Genomic DNA, 9482 nt, shown 5'->3' on the forward strand with positions numbered 1-9482 from the left:
AAGATATTCCAGCCATTTCAAATAGTTCTTCTAGGGGGTTTAATCTTCCCCCTGTCTTATAATTAAGTCAGTATATGAGCCATAACGACTGGATTCTCCCGAAATTAACCATTTTGAATTTCTCCACCATCTGTTCATCTCCTGCTCTGCTGCTGCCTCAACTCACTGCAATCATATGGATTGTCCAACTGAGTTGCTGTATGTAATGTACAGAGGTACACCCTGCGAAAACATGTTCATATTTACTTTATTGATTTATCAATTTTTCACTGTGCCGCCCAGGTTTAAGTTAGGTCAGCAAGAACCAAATGCCATACTATGTTAATACCGACATTGTTATCACATTTATCTTCATGTTGGTGGGTGAAACAGCACAATCAGAACAGGCATAATTGCCAACAAAATATATATATTTTTAGCTTGGTTTTGCTCCAGTTGTAGCATACTCACAAAAACATTTATGAAACATGTATTTAGTTTGTTTTCAAACAGCCTTGCTCACCATTGATTTTGCTTTTTTTTTGATACACTTACCATCCCCAAAAGAGAACAGATATCGCAAGTCAGTTGCCATGTTTAGCACATGATAATTGTTTTTCGGAATGTTCTGCACTCGTCTGATGTGACAAAGTGAGGAAGATTTAATTTGTGGTGTATCTCGTTGCAGAATTTAAAGACTGCCAAAAATAGCCGGAGAGAAAAATGGTAAAAATAATAAAATGAAGATTCTGAAGACCTAAACGCACATACAGTATCAAAGAAAGCAAAGCGAGCAGAACAGCTTTTACAACCTGTGAAGTGTGCTGCATAAACACAATGTTTCAGCATTTATTGGCAATGCACCCAAGAACTTCAAAGCTCAGAACCTGATCCAGCCTGCTCATTATTAACATTTTAATCTTGTTTTATTACAAATGCATTATACGGTACTGCAATATTTTTCGCTATAAGTGCTGGAGTTCGGTAAATCTTACGTGTAATTGATTGGCCTGTCCTGCCAGAAATAGCAGTCACATATTATACATGTGCTTGCCGGGGCAGGTGCACCATCTCAAGGAGGTAGCAATTAGTTCTACCTTTAACTGCACAGTATTTGTGAAGCAAAAATAAAAAGATAAAAAACAATAATTGCCATTATGAGGCAATCTAACATCCACCATCGATGTATTTAGCCTACTGAGAATATGCTTTAGCTGCAAACTGACACGACGATGGAGTCCAACCTCACATTTTTTCCTGATATATATCTCTATATATATATATATATATATATATATATATATATATATATATATATTTTTTTTTTTTTTTTTGAAATGGAGAAAACAAGCAGAGCCTGTGTGCTAATGGAGCAGGCGTTTGGATGCCTCTGCATTAAAACATGCCTCATAAAGTTCAAGGCCTCCGAGCGCAACAGAAAATAGTTTCAAATTTACCACAGTCACAGGCAAGGTAGCTCATTTAGCCCTTCATCCCTCGGAGCCAGTTATTACTCAGGCACAGTGTAAACTGTAACCTCTCTCAATTTGCACAGATGCTTCTGGCTTATTGCTTCATTATATCCATCCTGCTTATAAACCACAGCAAACTAGAATAGTGCTTTTATTTTAACATGTAATCACTGACAGTGCAACCTGTTTGTATAAACGTCTTCCTTTTTGAGTGTGACTTCGTAAAATGATTTACCTTGACTTCATGAGGTACAGCTAAAGAGTCACACACGCGTATTTACATGGACAATGTTTTTCTAACTCTACCAAACAGGTAATATTTCAACAATGCTTGAAGGATCACATCTGATATGTGTGGCACGTGCTTATGTGGGTTTCATCCAAACATTTGAGCTTCCTCCATTCCAAAATCATGCATATTAGGCTCGCTAACGAGTCAATGAAGTGTCTATTCAAACAAAGATGGTAAATCAGCATCTTAATATGACACAACTTTCTCTCATCTTCGCCAAATCTGTACATATATTCCCTTATACAGGATACAAAATACGATTCCAAATTGTGAAATACGTAGAATGTAATATTGAAAAGGAAATTGCAAAGCCCCTCGAGATTCTTAAAATAACTTGAACCTGAATAAGTAAGAAGAAGCAATGAATCAAGACCTAGTTCATATGATTGGCATTTGATGTCATGGCCTCAGCTCTGACATTTGTAAGTCTGTGCCTTGCTGTTTAATCTTCTCGGAGTTGAACACTCTGGTCTTTGCAAATGAGTGAAAATAATAAAAATATCCTCAAAAAGTGTTTCCAGCCAAGAGATCAGATGTTCCTATAATCCAATCGTCTTGAAAAGTGAACATCCTGAGTCCTCTGATATTCTTCACTGACAGTTCTTTGGATGTGTTGACGTCAGGGTTGCTACCCACACACACATACACACACAGTGTGTTTTGCTTCATAACCACAGACAGCTCTGAAAAGTACACTTACAAAACTTTATTTTCAGTGGATGGTTCAGCATTTTTTTTCCCATAAGTCATATCCATCAGCCAGTCAGGCGCAGACAAATCAATGAGGTTTTGTGAGTGTTATTGTCATGGGTGACTTTTCTCTGGCTTACAGGCACCCCCTGGATGCTATTTCTGCCAGTCATTGTTGAATTTGCACAAGAACTTGATCAGGCATATTACAGAAGAACTTAGTGCTCTATATTTGTCACCCAGCCCGAGTATGTATCAAAATGCTGTGTAACTGTGCATATGGAAACGGTTTCCTTGACTTGGGCCTTTTTCCAGAAACACAGTTAGAGAGGGCCGGTTTGCACAGAATATATATATATATATATATATATATATATATATATATATATATATATATATATATATAATCTATAATGCATGGATGGATGGAGATATACATAAGATAGATAGATAAGATTAACTATCTGTCTATCCATCTATCTACCAATGTTGCTTTTGTTAGTAATCTTTGTATGACCGCTTTAATGAGAGCTACTAACTGCAGATCTTCGGTCCTCGTACGGTTCTGCAGGACCACCTGGATCGGAATTTTGAATGCACTGCTAAATTACGCTAAAGCTACTGCAATCTTGACCTAAATAGCCTGCAGGATTTTCTTTTAATGCAAATACATCACAACACTTGTTTTGTTCTAATATTTTAATTTTCATTCAGCACCAAATATTATATATTATTATACTGTGGTTATTAATTATGCGCAAAAGTCCATTTTTCAGCAGTATTTGACTTCAGTTCAGACTAAGAATAAAAAAGACTGCCAATGGTGCAAGGAATTGCCCGAAGGAGCAATTACTAGTCTCCCTTGCCCGAAGAAAATCAAGTCTGAGCGGTTTCGAGTGGGTTATAAAATAAGTTGAGTTATAGATTTAATATCTAAATTCATCAGCATTGCCAAGCAATGAATTCCTCTTCTATGAATCTCTACTGACGCTAACTAAGAACAGTTTGTCTGCCTTATGCTTTTAAAATACCTGCCGTTGTTCAGTTGCACTGTCTGTCAAATGGCACGGGAGTTTACCATCCGACATATTGTATAGTTATTCTAATGTGTATGCGGGTCATGCATTTCTCTAAAGCACCAATCCTCTCACTTATTCAGCATTCTGTCAGAGAGAGCCGCCCGGCAGAATTCAATTTACTGCTCTGCATAGCTGGCTAAGGGCAAAGAATGTCGCCTTGGCTGTTGCTTATAAATATGGATTTGGCACACACTGGCTCCGATCACAGGGTTTTGGATAGCTCCAACTTAACTTTAAAAGAAATTGTGGTGTGCTTAACCCAGATAGTGGTGGCAAGAACATTTGAAATTGCTAGTCAGAGCTCTTAAGAAACCTGCAATTTCTTTCACACGTTGGGTCGGACATCACCCTACCGTTGCACATGAGCATTAAAGGCCCGTGCCAGAAATGTTGAATCACTGCTCGGCATTATGCCCGGAACATCGTCTACGTGATAACTTTCTCTTGTCTTCCTTAGGTCCTTATCACTCTATCCTCTGTGAAGACAGTCATTTTAAATTTCTTGAATTTATTATGGATCAGAGACAACAAGTCACAAGATTTTGATGAGTTGCCACTGACAAAACACAATGTGGTCATCTATGCTTGAGGTCTTGCGTGATCGACCATGGCGTGGTGTACAATTCCATGATCCAGTCCAATTTACCGGGAAACTAACTCAGCATATATGAGGATATACAACGTGCAAATGTATTTTCTGCCTCTTCTGTAAGTAAGCTTTTCAGCATACATCGTTCCACTGGCAACGGTATTTCTTGAAGTAATGTTGCCAAAAGTGCAGCGACTTCTGTTTTCCTGCCTTCTGATTAATGATGTGCACAGAGATGCTATGCTCAGAGAGAAACTTGTGTTTTCTGCATTGTTTTGCCAAGAGCGGGGCAAAAAACGCATTATAATGTGAATTTCTCATCCTTTCCCATTCTTTTAGACGATTCCGAATAGATCTAATATCTGCAGATTGGATTACTCATTACTTTTTTTTTTTTTTATTAAAGGGGCTAGGGCTCATTTTCTGAATGACAGGGATGATATGGGTCTGACATGATGATGGTTCACTCGTTTTAGATTAAAACAAATCTGGCTATAAAACATTAATAAAAGGATGAGGAGCCAGGATTTAGTGCCTTGAGATGACATTTAGCATGAATGAAAAGTTGATTGGCTCAATGTGTATGTGGCCGCTGCGCCAGTGTCTCAAAATCTGGATGTGACCAATGAGAAAAAAAAAAAAAATGACCATTGGGGCATCAGCGGCTTCTCACACACCAATGTCTTTTTTCATTTTGAAAATGATGCAGACGCATGGACCAGCCAATGTGGGAAAAATATTTTTGACCAGAAAAATTCATTTGAACAAAATTTCAAGGTACTTGCCAATACACCCAAAGGAAATACATTCAAATGTCTGTAAAGTCTATTTCAGACCAAAGGGTGGCTATTTTGAAGAAATGAGAGTATAAAACATGTTTTCAGTTATTTAATCTTTTTTTTGTTTGTTTGCTAACACCATAAATCCACAAGTTAGTTCAAGGTCCTGATTGACTCAATGAGAGTCTACTCTGTAAATTGTTAGAACACTTTGAATGAGATGATGTGTCCACAATTTTAGTCTGTACTATGCATGTAGGCTAAATGCTAAAAACATAGCATTTTTCCCATAATGCCATGGGGCACTGACAAAAAAAAAAAAAAAAATCTTTTTTTTCTTATTATTACGTTTGGCTTACGTTAGAACAATATTCTGAAAATTACTGTAGGAGAATATTGTGTAATAGTGATTTTTGTGTTTTAATTATTGTCTGTGTTTTTCTCCCATAATGCCTTGGGGTAGGTACACGTGCAAATAAACAACCTGTGGCATTATGGAAGAAAAAAAACAGGTTTTTAGCATTCAACCTCCAAATAAATACATAATGTTACTTATTTATGTAATGAAGTACGTACGCCTCAACGTACTTTCAAACACATTCAAATGTATTAGCAAGTCCAATTATTTACTTCGCTGGCAGAGCCAGGTTTTTGTTGATGCTCACTTAACAAAGTCATAGTTTCAACAATGGAGTTTGAGTCGCAATTCAAACACAATATTGTACGCCAACTGCTTTGATGATAAAGGAGTCACAGTATCGTTTTTAACACACATTATAAATTAGTCTTTAACTGCAAGTAGGAGTACATTCCCACACCGCTTTTACAGTAGCTCTCCAAATAAGTCTTATGGTCCCACTTGACGCTCTGAGAATTCAAGTTCTGTCTGTGGTCATAATAAACGTGATTTGTTTCCCCTCCCTTCTATGTCTACGGTGCACTCCTTTAGGCGGGAGAGTAAGAGCAATGACCTCTCATAAAATCCTAATTAAGGTAATGTGTGAATGAGCAGAGGAGCCTTTTGCGTGCTGATGGTGATAAATGAGCGTCCCCTCGAAGAGACACCAAAGGTGAAAGTTGCTTTTGAGTTCAGGTGGCCCTGTGTGCCTTATTATCCCGGAGACAATGGCGCAGACGCCAAGATGCAGCGTCTGCTGTGAAAAGCAATAATGAGGTAGCAAACTGTTTGCTTTGTTGCCAATCTTTTCTGGGTGAAACACAACAGAGGCATTTTCTTGTTCAGATCCACAGCAAGAAACTTACTTACCAATAGTCATTTTGGCAATTTGTTCCCTTCTAGCTGAAAAGTTACTTTTTGCCATTTGCGGATAATAAGGCAATCAACTTTGACATGTGAGCCACGATTTGCATGGAGCATCTTGTCTATTTGTATCAAAGCCATCAAATTTGCATGATTCTCAGATAGCCGTGCATTTACCAATCCAAAATCAAAGGCAATATAATGTGAGGCTCCCTCAAGTTTAAATCACATAATTACACACTCTGTAAGGTCTGATGTGTGTGCTTGTCTCAAATCTTAAAGCGTTCATGGATCCCTGCTGGCCTATTGATGACTGTCTAGGTTTTATTTAGATCACCCCGAAAGAAGTCCATCATCAAGATTCAAATCCACACAGGACAGCTGATTTGAAAACCTCCATCATCTTGCAGAATTTGACTCGTGAGGCGTTTTAGCTTGCGCTTTGCCTGAATGAATAGTTACCATGCTGAGCAGCTCGATCAGCGTGAATGTGCGCACAAAATAAAACCAAAGCTCTCATTCATGATTTCTTCTGATGCACCAATAATTTCTTGAACCGGATTATAGGGCAAACCTTCATAGAATTCCAAGAAATGATAACAAGACTATTCAACAAATTATGACGGGTGGATTTATCTTTTAGCTAGATAAATGGTCGGGCATGTTCGCGTAAATGAAAGGAAGAAATAAAGTAAACTTTGTTGAAGAATTCCATGTGTTTACTCATTTTATAGTGCTTTGGTCTTTTCATTTACTTGCTTTACTGTGTGCTTTATTTTTACTTCCAGATTATGGCCTGTGAGACTTTATGTGGATGGTATCTATCTCTGCTTCCTATCACTGTCAATGGACAGACATCTGTTACTTTTAAATCAATTTTTCTCGCAGGAGAAAAGATTCTAATCTATCTAATCTATTTAGCCTTAGAGCCCCATGTTTAAAATCGATTTCTTTATACATAATGATTGGTGATTGGAAAGCATCGTATGTCAAAAGAGGACTGTTAGTCAGACCACCATTTAACATCATGGACTGTCAAGTCTGTTTTTAAGGGTCAGTTTTAGAGAGGCTGGAATTGATTTATGTCATCATTGTATCAGCAATGAGACAGCAAACACTGAAAGAAAGCAAAAGGTTTTTCTGCCATCAAAAGCTACATGCTTGCTTAAAAAGTGGTAAGTATGAGGTATGTCTAACAAAACATTCATAATAAAAAAAGTGCAATTAGTGCACAAATACACACCCGCAGCCGTGCTAAATCACAAACTGCGCAGAAAACACAGCAACACAGCCAAACAAAGAACAAGAAAACACCATGAAAAACAAAATAAATCAGTCAACATTACCTGCAACACAGTGTCACAACGTGTACTCGTGAGTCACTTAGGTGTTCAAACTCCTGCACAGAAACACATTTGAGTACCACTCCAATATGGACGGGGAAAAAAAAAGTTTTACTTGACAAAATGCTGCTTTAAAGATGGCAGGAAATAACCATGTAGGCTCACAACAACCAAGGGAACACACCACACATCAGCACAAGAACCACGCATTGAAATATTAAGATATAATTCTACATTCACCTCGACCATCAACAATATGTGACTCATGCAGTACACTGTCCTACATGCTGCTGACCCCTACAGATGTGCTGTTGCATTTCTTCCACCATAATTTAACAAAGCATATATCACTGAATTACACATGTATGCTAATGAGATGTGTTTTTTTTAAACCATTCAAATCTTTCAGAAATTTGTTTCATTTGTGTTCTTCAGTAGTATAATACAATTAATGAACAGTCAGAAAATGTGTATTCTTTCACAGACAGCAGAATTAATTGCATCTCACCCAAAGACTTGAGAGAGCTTTGGAAAGAACAGGATGGTCTCTACTGAGCACACTAGGCCTTGGTAGGGTCCCCCAAACCACTCAAAATATACAGACCAAAAAGAGATGTCCTCTACAGTGGACAAATGCATCGGTTGGGTCTCAGGAGGTTTACAAAATGTAAATACAAAGTCTAAACATCAGAAGGACAGGGGGCTTTGATGATCGCAAAACCAGTCACACTTAAGTTACATGCCATCGCCATTTCAACTTGCAAGCCAAATCAAGATACATGCAGTTGCTTGTGAAATTAAGAATCTCTTTGAATAACTATCTCAATTGTAATGCCAAATGAATACTTGCAGCTTTTTATTGCTGGAACTGCGCAATAAAGATTCTGTGAAATTCTTACTGACAGATGATCACAGAGTGCTTTATATCGTTCCCCTTTCGATCACTTTGTGTCATCATGCCTTTCATCCCCATCACCAAAGAACCATCAGCCATGACAGATCATTGTTTCTACGGAGGCAAGAAAATGTCTGTCAACCTCAGTGTTCTTTCTCCTGGCCCTCATCTTTGTTCGCTTATAATTAACTGAGCTTTTGCTTGGCTGGATTTCAAAAGGCTATTGGAGCAAACAGCCCCGCTCGCGTTCGAGTCAATCTTTCATCTGAATGATAGGTTTTTAACTGTGAATGCATCATAAGATTGCCAGACGTCAAGGATAAAATACAACAATGGACCAATCATGAGAACATCGGGCGTTATGCAACTTGTGTTCTAAGCTATATGGTAATTGAAAGGCTTCCTATTGATCATTAAAAAGTCCAAAAACGTTGAATACATGCATCAAAAAACAACGCCTTAACTGGCAGGCTAATTAATAAGTTGATAATATGAGACCATTGAGAAAAGATTTTGAACCAATTTCGTCCCAATGTTGGGCTCTGCTTTTCCTTTAACTTCAGCGTAATAACCAATTACTTCTGCCAATTTCTACGCGGCACAATAATCGATACAATACAGATGCAGTTTTACTATTAAGATAATCGGCATACCAAAACATATTGCTGTTGTATTGAGATTGTACCACTACAGAAGATTTTACACACTTACAGTATATATCCATGCACTTACCTTTTGTTGTCAGTGTCCTACTGGTAGAAAATTGTGATTTTATTATATACCCAAACAGGGATAATTGCTCTGCATTGAGGTAGGTGCACTTTCCTTATTAATTAGATCTTGATTGATGGGGAGTACAGAGGAAGCGAGCGTTTGAATTGGTGGCATCCCTAAGCTTGCAAAATAAGATTGTCAAATGTCTTTAAAAGCTCATCTTGACCTATTCTGTGGCATGAAGTGTATTATTAGCTATGTTTTTAATTCCTGGTCTCCTCAAAAGTAAGCTTGGGGCTGATTACTTTTAAAAATAAAAAAATAACATGAGTACAATGGACAACGAATTCAACTAAGCAACAATTTTGGTGTGTGTTTACCTCCGGTAA

The sequence above is a fragment of the Hippichthys cyanospilos genome, chromosome 15 (assembly GCF_059441005.1).
Source record: "Hippichthys cyanospilos isolate Australia breed blue-spotted pipefish chromosome 15, RoL_Hcya_1.0, whole genome shotgun sequence".
In the NCBI taxonomy this organism is placed as follows: domain Eukaryota; kingdom Metazoa; phylum Chordata; class Actinopteri; order Syngnathiformes; family Syngnathidae; genus Hippichthys; species Hippichthys cyanospilos.